General features: G+C 38.0%; 1 pseudogene across 1 annotated transcript; it reads right to left on the reverse strand.

The window, feature by feature from the left end:
• Positions 1–12,029: 12,029 nt before the first annotated feature.
• On the reverse strand, positions 12,030–13,168 carry LOC102874314 (annotated as a pseudogene). Its single transcript, XR_438890.1, has 2 exons — positions 13,007–13,168; positions 12,030–12,649 (listed from the first exon to the last, which is right to left on the reverse strand). The product of XR_438890.1 is annotated as a pre-mRNA-splicing factor SPF27-like (transcript).
• Positions 13,169–14,713: the final 1,545 nt, after the last annotated feature.

Here is a 14,713-nt window from a genome sequence, read left to right on the forward strand (position 1 = left end):
AGGGAATGGCAAAGGACACACTGACAAAGAAGATTAATCAGAACTGGCTTTGACAAGCACTGTGGCATTTGGACAAGAACAAACTGGGAGGAAGGTAGAGAGAATAGTGCAACAAGGAATGAATGGAAACCCAAAATCTCTGTAAATGTTTATGAAAATTAATAAAATATAGGAAAAAAATGGTCAGAAACATAAAAAAAAGAAAACTGTGCCATTTGATTTTATATGGATAGTTTTTAAAGGAGCACAATGCTAAAGGCAGACATTCTTCACTAATTGAACTAAATCAAAGGTGCTGAGACTACATCTCACATTTATCAGGCATGTTAACAGGAGGAGTCAGCTCCTGGAGAAAGACATCATACTTAGTAAAACAGAGAGTCAGTTTTTAAAAAAAATAGACTCTTAACAAAATGAGCTGGCACAATGGTTGGAATAACAAACTCAAGCCCAGAAGGATTGTGACAATGTTGGGGGATTCGTGTTATGGTGTGTTGTACACAGACTCGCTGTTAATTAGTGCTGACTTGAGGACATGAAGCAATTTTATTTAGCTCTCTGCCCATTATAAAACATTAATTTGAATTCTGAAGTTATAAACACTGTCTGGCTTTTGCTATAATTTAAGTTAAGGACACAGACTTGGAAGAAATTAATCAGGAATGTATCTTTGAAGTGCTGTTATGGAAGCATGTACAAAGGAGTAGAACAGAGGTTATAAATCTGCAAAAAACTGGATGTCTCTAAGAGGAGAGAGATTACAGAAAAGATAACATTTAAGAATTGTAAGAAGATTAAGAGTAATTGAAATAGTCTAATTGGTGACGGGTTGGGCAGGCAACTCAAAGGTCCACAGTTCTAACCCACCAGTTGCTCCTTAGGTGCAATTTACTGTCTCTGAAAATCTGCTTGAGCATTAGTTTCAATTCAATATTACACATTAACAACAATTTTACATACACTTTGAATCAATTGGTCCCTTACCTTGGTCAGGTGTGTGATGATTTTAAGTGGCATACAGATATGATTTTAAATAGACTTGGCTACTCAGAAAGTTATCCTCTTTGCCATTCTTTTTGAATCTTTATAATAAAATCAAGGAGATAATCTCAGGTACTGGTGGTATATTTTTATAATAGCCTCTAACACATGCATTAGAAAGAGAGATCAGTTGGCCCAGTGGACAGAAGGCAATGCTACCAAGCCAAAGGTGGGTGCCTTGTAATCCGTGACCCTCAGGCCTGTCTTTCATTGTTTTTGTTCAGACATTCTAGGTCGTATAGCCCTAGTGTACAAGTTGCCTTACAGCAGTCACTTGTGGTTGCTGTGAAGCTGAACACTGTGACACTAATGTGTCAAATGCGTTAATGGCTGGCTACCCAATGAGACAGAGAGTTGGGTGGAGCTCCCCGATTAAAACAAGTTTGGAAGGAGGAGTGGCATCCAATAGCTTGCCTCTGGGAACCCTATGAACCTGGAGAGAGGATGAAAGGTACCCAAGTGTCGAGAACTCTGCTTCATAGGAACCCTATGAGTCACCTGCGACTTGAGGGTCACTTAACAACAACAACAACAACAACAACAACAACAACAACACTTGCATTACTTTTTTAGTACAGAGATTTTTGGATCTCCTCATTAGGACTCTAAGGAAACAATTGCACTTAAAAACAATTGCTTTCATTACATTTCTTTTTCATTTCTGGAAAATTATGGCTTTTATTTACGGTAGTAATCTAATGTTTTGTATTCTTTCATCTGCTTATTTACTCCACATATTTATTGAGTTCCTTCTATGTGCTAAGAATTATTTAAGAAATTTGTGGTATATTTAGTAGATCAAGCAAAAATCTTTGTCTTTAAGAGATTTTCATCATATCTTATTACTCAGCTTCATTATTGCTTTTAAGTTTAAAAAAAGTGGGGTCAGTTTTAAAGAAGTTTAGGGAAAGTGTATGTTTGATTGAATCTTTAAGTCCCCAAAACATGTTATAGTCCTATTTGGAGATAGTCTTTGCTATTTCAATGAGACTGTGCCATTGTAGAATATATCCTAAAAGCACCGAATCATTTTTGAGTTATAAGAATAGATTAGACACTGATAAGAACATAAACAGGGAAAGGCAGATGCTACATAAAAATTGGCAATGATTCCAGAAGGAACTACAGAAATTGAAAGATGCAAGAATCTTCCCCCGATTCTGGGAGGGAACCTATCCTAGTGATAACACTCTAAATTATGAGAGAGAGAAAAAAATTGTTCTTAAAAGGCATTCTTTTTTGTTATTTCTATTACAGCATTACCAGGAGACCAAGATAGCAATTAAATAATGCTAGTAATAGGAAGAATCGGACACAAGTGAGAAATAGTAGAGAGGTGACGTTAAGAGAGAATTTGTATCATACTGCTTTAAGTTAAATCCTGGTCCTATCACTGATTATATCTGAACACTGAGTAAGTTAAATCTCCATAAACTCATTTCTTCGTCTGTAAAACATTGTGAGAATTCAAAAGGTATTGATAGTTGATATTATTTATCACACAGATTGGTGGAAATCTTCAAGTTGATACTGATGACTGATTCCATAGATACTGAAATAGAGGTGTTGTTTAATACAAAGTCAGAGATGACTTTTTTCCTATTTTTTGTTAAAAAATAACTGTAAAATTAGAAAAAGTTACCAAAAAAAAAAAACCCCAACAGAACAGTGTTCCCATGTACACTACACTCAGCTTTTAGATGATGAAATTATTCTGCTTCTGTCTACTAATTGTAGCATGAATTGATGAATCTTGCTTCCAACAAATATAATTTATGTTGTTATATTTTTTTACTTACCTCATTCCTTGAACATTTGGTATTTTTTTAATAAATACTAAATGAATAATTGGTATTTTTCTCTAAAAGAAAGCTAGTTTCCCATCCTTTACTCTTCTTTATTCAAGTATTTATTAGCACCAGTATGGGGTTTTGGATATTTGTTTTCTGTGAATTGTAATTCAATATTATCACTTGTTTGTTTGGTTTTTTTCCTCTAAGTGTTCCAGCTTTGGCACTGAGAACACTTTCCAGTTGGCCTGCATATTTTGTGTTTATGACAGGCTCCCGTTCTCTCTCTCTCTCTCTTACACACACACACACACACACACACACACACACACACACACACACACACTCTTTAATAAGAACACTTTCTTACTGTCTAGGACCATCACAAAATACTTCAGACTTAGCTTGCATTTTGTTCTTGCTCTCATTCTTGGAATCAATTACTTTTCCAAATGACTGAAAAGAAGAGAAAACAAGCAAGCAAGCACACAAACACACACCATTTTAATAGCTAAATACAAGAAACTATCAAGCAGTAGTCATTAAAGATTGATAAATAAGAGCGTTATGTATCAGTACGGATACATTTTAGAAATACTGAGACAGAAAACAAGTTGCACAAGAATGTGTGAAGTATACTACTGGTCGCCATCAGGTTGACCTCGATTTGTCATGAGTTTTCCAAGTCTAATTTTCTCAGAAACAGGTTGACAGATCTTTCTGTTGAAGTGCCTCTGGGTGTACTTGAACTCTCACCCTTGAGTTAGCAACTAAGCACCATAGCTATTTAATTCATCCAGGAACTCTAAAATAAACGGAAACCAAACTCCCTGTTGAGGAGCTCATTCTGAATCAGGGGAACCATCCCCTGAGTTTCCAAGGCACCTTTACATTAGAAACCCAACATGTAACACGCTACACCTCCAAAGTTCCTCTGTCTAAAATATCAAAAGCCCTCAACACGCTGCCAACAGGACACCTCTCCAAGCTTGGTTGATAGATTTGAATCTCTAACCTTTCAGTCTGAAACTAAACACACTAAACCATTAGGTATCTCTAAAATAGTACCTACCTACTATATTCCTGTACATCACTCTTCCATTCCTTTCATAACCTTTGTTACCATCTGCCATTTCTCCTGCTTATTTATTTCTTGACCTACTTCTTCTATTAGAAGGTAAGTTCCTTATCTGTCTTCTTCACAGCTGTACCACCAACATCTACAGCACAACCTGATACCCAAGATAACTTGGAATAGTTTCTACTCGCTAATGTCTGTGGCCCTCTGGTCAAAGGTTAATTGATTTGGGATGATCATTCTTTTAAGGGGTACAGCAGTGATCTGTCTGTTTGCTTTTCTGAAGTAACTTAAGAATTGCTGTGATGATGGACAACTGTGCCATAGGTGTGTCAAACACCATAATTGGCTACCCATCACGGGCAGGGTTTTGAGGAGCTTCCAGATTGATTCAGGTTTGGAAGCACAAGTGGAATTCACTTGCTAAAGCACATGTCTCTGGAATGTCTATGAACTTGGAGAAATGATGAGAGTTATAGAAAGGCTTCAGGCCTTTTGTTCATCGTGTGTGTGTGTGTGTGTGTGTGTGTGTGTGTATGATTTACGATTGGGCCCAAGGGCCTAGTGTTATTATTTTGGAGGAACATTCCTTTAAGTTGTACAGAACTCTTCTGTCAAATTGCTGTACTGAGGTAATTTGCGGTGAATGAAGCTGAACCTTGCGTCATTGGAGGTCAAATACCATAACAGCTGCCCATGGCAGACAGTGTTTGGTGGAGCTCCCAGTTTAAGACTAGTTTGGAAGCAAGAGTGGCATCCACTTCCTAAATAAACCACATGCCCCTGGAAACTATAAACCTGGAGAAATGATGATAGTTATAGAAAGGCTTCTGGCCTTTTGTTCGTAGGGTTGCTATGAGCTGTACTCGACTTGAGGGTGATCAATAACAACAACAACAACAACAACAATGTCTATTGCTATATTTAGGGAACTCTGGTGGCACAGTCCTTGGAGACTGTGCTGTTAGCCCAAGAATGGTAGCCTCTCTAGCAGCTGGAAATCTCCCACTGCTCCATGAAAGAAAGATGGGAAATCTCCTTCCATGTGCCTCTAAAAAGTCTTTGGAGGATCAGCTAGGAGTACCAACAATGACTTTGAAAATGTATTCAATAAGTGAGTCTATTCTTAGTTTGAGTAATTTATTGAATGAGTGCATTTATTCTTAGTCTCCCTACATTCTCAAATTGATTGTCAAGGACTAGAGCCTACAGAGAAAAAACACTTTTTATTTTTTAAACATTTCAGTTTTAAAAATCAAGGAATAATAAATCCAATTTCTATTTTGATAAGCACTGATATTGGCTTCCTTTTTGTTGTCCCTCATGTGGACCATAAATTAAGCTGACAGATTTTATTAGACTGCCTGCACTTTGCTATTTAATTACTGATGCATGTTATTTTGTCACCTACTTTCTGTAAGAATAATCTGGTAATGTACAAGCTATCAGATTCTTCTGAGGATTAAAGTGTATCTTAAAGACAGTAGTAGTTGCTGTTGGTTTCAATTCATAGTAGCCTTATAGAATGAAATGTTAGATCATGGGCCTTCTTCATGAACATTGATAGGTCTGAGCTCACTGATGTGGCTATAGTGCCAGCTTATCTCATTAAGGATGGCCCTCATTTTTGCTAAGCTACTACTTTACCAAACAGGATGTGCTTTTCTTTTCTGATGATGTATTAAAGGTAAGCAAGGTGAAGTCTCCCATCCTTATTTCTAGGTTGCACTGTGGTTGTATTTCTTCTAACACTGGTTTGTCTTTCAGATAGTGCAATGCATGGTCTGTTGTTGAATATCATCGAGTCAGAGGCAACCTATAGCTGACCCTCCAGCGGGTTTTCAGAGGCAGTTAATCACATGGGAGGAGATTGCCCACCCTTCTCCTGTGGAGCAGCTGGTGGATTTGAACCGTGGGCCTTTGGGATTGTAATGTAGTTTCTTACCACCAGAGCTCCTTATCTATGGTCTAGTCAGTAAAAATTCAAGACTGTTTTGTGACATTTCTATTTGCCATGAATAGAACTGTGAGTGGTTATTGATATTGTTAGGATGTTTCAAACATGTATATGCATTAAACTTTTACAGACTAGAGAGATTCTTTGTCAGGAATGCCCCTGTGGTTAATACTCATTCCTCTAAGGAATATCTCTGCTCTGGTGAGGCTATCTTAAGATAACAGGCCTTTGATGCTAATTTAATTGGCTAATTGAAATGAATTTAAAAGCTATTTTGATTGGCTCTCCTCTGGAAGTTACTTAAAATCTTTATTTCTTAAAGATTTTTTTTCACAACTGAATTTATACAATATATTTCTCTCCTTCTCATTTAATTTAATAACAATTCAAAAAGTATTCCCATGTTATATGTTTGATCTTAAGTTAAAGATAAACATACACATTTTTCTTCTTTCTGGCTAGGCCTACTACTCAGCTAAGAAACAGAGCATATGTCTTACATTAAAGAGTCTTATCAGGCTCAGAAGATGTACTCCCATTTCCTGTTCATACCACACTTATGTGCTGTGGAGCTAAATTATAATCATAGCTACTCAGCTATTTTTAAAATGCAGTCATAATTTGAGTTCCTGGATGCCTTTTTAGAGCCAGGACCATACTGTCACTTTCTCCTCACAGGAATTATTTTGCAGTGTTTATGTGGTTGAAATAAGAACTATCTTTATGCTAATATCCTTCTGAAAATAAGCCTTGTTACTTTGCGAGGAAGTTTATTTGGTAAATGAGAAGTGCCAAATTTTCAAAGAAGTTTCTTTGAAAACTGAAAAAAGCAATTACATGTCTAAATTGTACTAATTTATGCTTCCTAGCTGAAGAGGACAATCAGTAAGAATGACAGAAAAAAAACTGATGCCTTTGAGCTGTGGTGTTGGAGAAGAGCAGTGAACAGCCCATGGATGCCCAAGAGAACGAAAAGATATGTCTTGGAGAGGGGGCAACCATAGGCTGAATGATGAGGCTTCCCCTCACATACCTCAGACATGTTACTAGGAGGTGCCTTTCTTTGGAGAAGGACCTGAGTTGGCAAAGTAGAAGAAGATCCTCAACCAGATGAATTGACATGGTGACTGCTGCAATGGACTCTTGAGTGTCAGGAAGAGTGAGCATGGCTCAGGATAGAACAGGATTCAGATCTTTAGTGTATAGGGTCACTGTGAGTTGTGCTCAACTCAATGGCACTTAACAACAACAACAACAATAGTTAAAGAGGGAGACAGAAGGGGGAAGGTAATCAGAAAAGCTAACGAAAAAAGAAGAAAACTCAGCAACCTAGTTCTAGAATTAAGTGCTATATTGGTTTAAATCAAATAAGCAGAGATTGCTGGGAAAAACAAAGGCTCAGTAAAACAGAAGATGACCCTCAAGGAGATGGATTGACAGTGATTGTTACAATGGGCTTGAACATGGCAGAGTCATGACAATGGTGCAGGATAGGGTAGGGCTCACATCTGTTGTGAAGTCAACTAGATGGCACCTTACAACAGCAGAAAGCAGAAATCTGTTGATTACTTGATTTAAAAAAATCCCAATCTCTTAAAATGGAGTTCCCTTACTTACTATTAGTGGAAACTGGTGTTTGGTTTTATTTGCTTGGCTGCAGGATAAGATTTGACTGCTTATAATTACTAAGTTAACTAGCTAATTCTTTGCTGCAAAACTCTAGTATGTTATTGGTTCTGACATATACAAGTTTGGAAATAAATGATGCTTGAGAAGATCCACCTCCTTGATTCATGATTTGATTTTGAGAAAGAGTGCTCAGAACAGAGGAGAAGGGAGTTTAAGTCAGCCTCAAAAAAGAGTGAGGGTTTTTTAAAATTAATATTTCCATGTGACATTAATTTTTATCACTCAAGATATAAATGGGCACAGATCAAAGGGTAGGTCAGTAAGCCACAAAATAGTTCTCTTTCAACTACTTGCCAAAAGAAGAGTTGCTGAGATTGTGCTTCATATGTTACAACTCAAACGTTCCTCATCAGAGCCTTAATTTGGCATCAAGAAGTTGATTCATTTGGGTTCAGACATCTGTTGTTTCTGGATGGCTTTAAAATTCCATTGCAAGCTTAAAAATGCTCAAATTGCAAAGCATGTCCTTATGACAAGTATCTATTTGGTGTATGTTCACCTTCTCTCTCTCCAAATCTCCCACAAATTCTTCACTTGGGCCTGCAGTGTCTGCTTCCTCTCTATATGTAATAGAAATGGAGCATGTCTTATCGTTTTAAATTCTCATTTCAAAGATTACATCTGGAGCATGGAATGCTTTCCCAGAGAAGTTTATTCTTTATGTGTTTGGAATGTGCTGGAATGTGTGTAAATACTTTTTAAAGTCAGAACTTGCTGCTTTCCCCTCTTGCACTTGCCATTGCCTGACTGCTCCACGCCGATCTCTTTTATAGAACGTTGCAAGTTCTAGCAAGATTTCTTTTGGAGAAAAATAGCTGTAATTAGATAACTCTTCAAAGGCAAATATGACATTAATGAAGCATCTCTTTCTTGTTCTGAGAAACAGCTACATAGCTTTTTACCATTCCAGGCAGGACTCCACCTAAGAAATGTTATGAATGCAAGCAGGCAATGAATTAGCTGAATAAATTCCCTCGCATTAGAAAAAAACCTAGTTTTGATGAACACATTTTAAAGAGTTATGTTCTTGGGATTCTTCTACTACACTCCGTAGCTTTTTAAAATCAGTTTTTTAAAATACTGGTTTTTTTAAAAAGTTCTTATGCATTTCCCGCCCCCCGACACTCCTTAGTTCTTTATCTCTGTATTCTTCCACGAATGTTAAATAAAGGTGGGCAATTTCCTCCAGTGTGATGAATTGCCTCAGAAAACCCGCCTGAGGGCCAGTATGGGTCGTTCCAACCCACTGGTACACAGCAGCAAAGATAGGAAGACAGATTTTTTTTTTTTAAGAAGGAATGAGAGGCAACATTCTGTTGCAATTTTCATCAAGGTTTCAGGTAAAAACTGAGGGAGTTTAGGTGATGCCACGGTGTTTTCAGTTTTTCCGAAATGAGTCTTGGCTTTGATTTCCTACACCTTGTCATGGATCCTAGGAAAACAACTTGCGAGATCCCTTCCCTTTTGTACACAAACTCAACCCAATAAGGATTGTAAGTGAATGTAGCGTTTACTACCCTAAGAACTACAGAATAGTAAGTAAGTGAGTGAATTATTTATAGCAAGGCAAAATAAACCAAGGAGAAGTCTTGGCCTTCATGGATCCAACAGTGTAGGCGGTTAGTTCTTGAATTCTCCATGTCAGTGCTATTTGGATGGAAACACTAATCAGTAGCAAGAAGTTACTAGCAGAGAATTTCTAGTCTGTGTAGATCATTAACTCTTATCTTTCCTTGACCTTACTGATCCCCTATCACCACAAGCAGATCCAAGTTTTAAGCCCACCCTAGCCACTGACTTTTTGGACTTTTACCCCTTAGTCTTGGCTTTGCTTTTCAACTGACAGAATTGTACTGTTTGAAAGGCTGCCCATTTCTTTTTCTTTTTTTTTTTTTTAAGGCTGTCCATTTCTGAATACACCCTTTGATTTCCTCTGTCTTTCAAGTTCTTATGAAAAGAATCCTGCACAAATTAAAAGTCTGCTCTTTTTAAGAAATCATAACTACTTCTTACCTGCTGCACTAAAAGAGTAGTAAGAGCTTGGATCCTACCCTCTTTCATGATCTTTGTGAATCCAATAGCTACTGGATTCCAAGTTCCTTGTCTGGCCCATTTTAATTTTTAATTTCTTGGAGGGATGGTTGACCACTTGTCACTGAGAACTTAAACTCTGGTGTAAAACACATGAAGATTGATGTCCTTGCTCTATTCATTATTTGAGTGACATGCAGGCTATTGTTTAACCCCTGAATGTCTTGGTTAAATGAAGTTGTTGTTGTTAGGTGCCATCGAGTCCAGTATGACCCATAGTGACCCTATGAACAACAGATCTGAGCCCTGTCCTATGTTGTGCCATCCGCACAACTTCTAACACACTCAAGCCCGTTGCTGCAGTCACTGTGTCAGTCTACCTGGTTTACAGTCTTCCTTTTATTTACTGTCCCTCCACCTGTCCAAGCATGTACCCCTCTCCAAGGAATAACCTCTACTAGCAACATGCTCAACTTATGTAAGACAAAGCTTCATCATCTTTGCCTCCAAGGAGTACTCTGGCTGCACCTTCTCCAAGACATACATATTTGTTCTTTTGACAGTTCATGGGATATTCAGTACTCTTCTCTAATGCCTCAGTTCAAAGGCATCAGTTCTTATAGGATTTTTATTCACTGTCCAACTCTCAGATGCACAGCAAGTGACTGAAAAGACCATGGCCTGAGTCAGGTGCACCTTAGTCGTCAAACTGAGATCATTGCTCCTTAAATATTTGAACATGTTCTTGACTACACACTTTCCTTGTATAATCTAATCTCCTGACTTCTGGTACCAAGTGTATCAATTGTGGATCCAAATGAAGTCATTGACAATTTCAATCTTTTCTCTATCATAACACAGTAACTGGGGAAATGGAGGTAGTAGGTGTGTTAGAGTCAGTGAGACTGGCTCAGGATAGGGCAGAGTTCAGAGTTATTGTACATAGGCTCACTATGAGCTGCTGACAACTCAATGGCACATAACAACAACATCATGATGTTGCTGTTGGTCCAGTGGCGAAGAATTTAATTTTCTTGAAGTTGATATGTAAAGGTGCAGTGTTTAACATTCTGCAGCAAGTGCTTCAAGTCCTTCTAACTTTCAGCAAGCAAGGTTACTGAAAATCCACGTAACAAAGATTATTAATGAGTCTTCCTCTAATCTTTATGCCACATTCTTCTTCATAGACTCCAGCTTCTTGAATAATTAGCTCAGCATACAGGTTAAATAGATTTGGAGATGGGATATAACCATGATGCACACCTTCCCTAATTTTAAACCCTACAGTGTTCCCTTGATCTTTTCAGGCAATAGCCTGAAGGTCTAGGTCTAGATTGCACATGAGCAAAATTAAGTGTTCTGGGGTTCCCATTTTTCCTAAATGTTGGCCAAATGATCAAGAGCTAATGGTAATAAAAGAAGGACAAGCTCCATTGAAGGCATTGGCAAGAAAGAAAGACCTAGAAATCTGTAGAATGCCAATTGACATGTTTCAAATAGTAGATGCAGCCGTGGTCATGACCACCAGGTTGTGCAAGGAAATTTGGAGTACAGCTGCCTGACTGGCTGATGGACTGAAAGAGGTCCATATATGTTCTCATTTGCAATAAAGGTGACCTGACAGCACATGGAAATTATAAAACAATATCATTAATATCACATATAAGCAAAATAAGGCTGAAGATCACGAAAAAAAAAATGCCTAGATCTTTAACAAATGGTGTTGACAAAATTGGAAAACTGTAGAAAACTCAAGCAAGACCCACACCTCACGCCATACACAAAAACCAACTCAAAGTGGACCGAAGACCTAGCAGTAAAATGAAGGACTATAAATTTCATCAGAGAAAAGCTTAGAAGAACTCTGTTCCTCTCACCTTTTCTATTTAATTTGGTGTACCTTAGAATTGAATCCAACTGGCACAGGAGGAGATTGCCCTTCCTTCTCTAGGGAAGCATTTGGTGGATTTAAGCTGCTTGGGAAAACTCTAGAAGACCTAATCCGTAACATGAACAGTCTTCCAAGCATCCTGAAAAACCTACAACCAGGAGAAAATAAAATAGATGAATAGGACCTATTTTTTTCTTGTCTTATTAACAAAAAACTTATTTAACATTACTTCTTATTAGACAAAGGTATAAGCAAAAAACCTCCCAAAGTCTTGTACATGTGAAAATTTTCCATAAAGAACTCTGGGATGCAAAATAAGACCCAAGATAAGGACATACTTATCTTGAATGCCTTAAGATTGTTTCTTTTTAAGCTACAAAAATACTACCAAGCAGAAAGATTGTATTTTGTTAATATGTACACAGAGAAATAATACAAAAGTTTCACATTCTATGGTTTCTAAACATTAAACCAATGGTTTCCATAAAATGTTGGTCTTTCATGGTTCAGAAGAACTCAGATGGCTGATAGTCTGAAAGTTCATCTTTCTTTTCAGAAGTCTTGCCGGATGTTTTCTTTGTTTGCCTCTCCATGCTGCTGCTTTATTTGATAGATTTCATTTTCTAGTTGTACAATACTCCGTTCAATCTCATAATTCTTACTAACCAGGGATACCCAAGTTGACTCCATTTCTCTCAATTTGGACCCAGCTGTTAGTTGCATATTCTTTCGCTGCCAGTTTAAATCTTGAATATGTTTCCTTAATTTCTGGAGCTCTTTTTGAGCATGTTCAATCATGTGAACCAGATTTTCATTGTATACTTTCCAGGCATTGCATCCATGCTGTGACATCAGTTCTAGATTTTCAATTCGAACTGCTTGATGTTCTAATGGGCCATAGAATTATTTACACATTCTTGCCATGCAGTAATATCATTTTTCTGACCTGAGGAAGGGGCTGGAAGCTCATAACGTTTCATACTGAGCAACTCAATTGGCTGTCGAGCAGCCAGTCTTTCAAACTCATTTCTCATTATGTCAGTTTCAAAAGCTGAGTAATCTGGGGCTGTCAGGTAGCTCAGGTAGTTCTTTGTAGGTCGATATCTGCGAGTTTCCTCCTCCACCAGTGCTGCAGCCACCAGTCCAGAATAAGAGCTGCATAGCAAAATGGACTGGTGAAGAGTGGGGGGGCATTTAGGGAGGAGAAATATGCAACAATGAATGAATGGAAATCCAAGTTCTCTGTAAACTTTCATTAAAATCTCAATTAAACAAAAAGTGTTAAAAAAAAAAATGACTAGAACAGTACATAGACAGGAACTGCCAGAAGTTCAAGCTGGATTTAGAAAAGGTCGTGGCACTAGCGATTGCTGTTAATCAGATGGATATTGGCTGAAAGTAAAGAATACTAGAAGAATGTCTACTTGTGTTTCATTGACTATATACAAAGGCATTTGACCATGCAGATCACATCAAATAATGGCTAAATTAAGCAGAATGAGTTAAATAAGGAAATGTACTATAAGTACATCCACATATATAGCACAGCCAGTAGAGGACAATGCTTTCTTTGTAAACATCTTAATCATAACTAACACCCTAAGGGAATGAATTGCTAGTTCTGGAACCTTGGACCCATAGCCTTTGGGAATATTAAAGTCAATTGGCGTTGCATAGTTCACAAAGACCATGTTCTATATCCTACTTTGCTGGGTAGAAACTAGCATCTTGAAAGCTTGCCAGTAGCTATCTAAGGTACAACTGTGGTCTTTTCTTCCAAGGATCAAAGAAAAGGGAAAATCAAGAAAAATTGTACTGAACCAATTAGTCCTAATAGACAATTTTACTTCTGCAGCCATAAGCCTGGAAGAACTAGACGGTGCCTAGCTACCAAAACGATCATTCTTAAAGGGACACAGTAACAGGTTCTGAATAGAGGGGGATAAAGTGTGAAACAAAACTAAAAAAATGTAATAAAAGACCACGTTTATTGTTCTGATAGAGACCTGGTGGAACTCAGGAGACTATAACCTTTGTGTTTGGAACAAAACTCATTCCCTGTTCAAGTCAAACTGCTTCAGAGGTAATAACAGGGAGATACTTAATTCTTCTTTCCTACTCCTTCTTCCCTCCAGGGTTTTATCCTTGGGCAAATGCTGATAATTTGACCTTATCAGCATTTGTCCAAGGATAAAACCCTGGAGGGAAGAAGGAGTAGGAAAGAAGAATTAATAGAGATGAAATTAGAAAAAGGAAGTGGGAGAAGTGTGGTTTCATTGCTATTGTTGATTGCCGTTGAGTTGAGCACGACTCATAGGGACCCTATGAACAAAAGACCTGAGGCTTTTCTATAACTATCATTGTTTCTCTAAATTCATAGAGTTTCTAAAGGCATGTGATTTAGGAAGTGGATGCCACTCCTGCTTCCAAGCCTGTCTTAATCTGTAAGCTCTACCAAATACTGTCAACCATGTGTAACCATTATGGCATTTGATACACCAATGGCAAACCATTCAGTATCACAGTAATCTCAAGTTACCTCAGTAGAGCAAAATGACAAAAACAAAACAAACCACTACTGTACCACTCAGGAGAACATTCACTTCAAACACAGCTAAAAATGAGGTCCTCAGGCCCAAATAAATTATAAAAAACCCCAGGCCCATGCACCAGGCTTTCATTGGCTCTAGCAAGAGCCTTCTGGCCCACACTCAACACCAAACAGATAATACAGAACCAACCCTTCCTCATTGTTGTTGTTGTTTTTGTTATGTGCCATCAAGTCGCTTTCTACTCATAGTGACCCTATGTACAAGAGCCCTAAATGCCGTTCTATCCTGTGCCAATCTAGCCATCCCAAACACACTCATTCCCACCACTCCACACACAGAATAGATCCATTTCATCGAGGGTCTTCCTCTCCTGCGCTGTCCCTCCACTTTGCTAAACATGATGTCCCTTTCCAAGGTCCAGTCCCTCCTTGCAACATGCCCAAAGTATGTCAGATGAAGCTTCAGAATCCTTGACTCCAAGGAGCATTCTGGCTTCACCCTCTCCAGGACAAACCTGTTTGTTCTCCTAGCAGTCCATGATATATATATTCAACACTCATCTCGAGCACCACAGCTCAAAGGCATCAATTCTCTTTCTATCATCCCTATTTACTGTCCAACTCTCCGATGCACAGCGCGTAATTGAAAACAAAATGTGTATAAATGGATAAATGAGTACTAATG

Source organism: Elephantulus edwardii, unplaced genomic scaffold, assembly GCF_000299155.1.
Source record: "Elephantulus edwardii isolate Elephantulus edwardi_28Jun2011 unplaced genomic scaffold, EleEdw1.0 scaffold00059, whole genome shotgun sequence".
Taxonomy (NCBI): domain Eukaryota; kingdom Metazoa; phylum Chordata; class Mammalia; order Macroscelidea; family Macroscelididae; genus Elephantulus; species Elephantulus edwardii.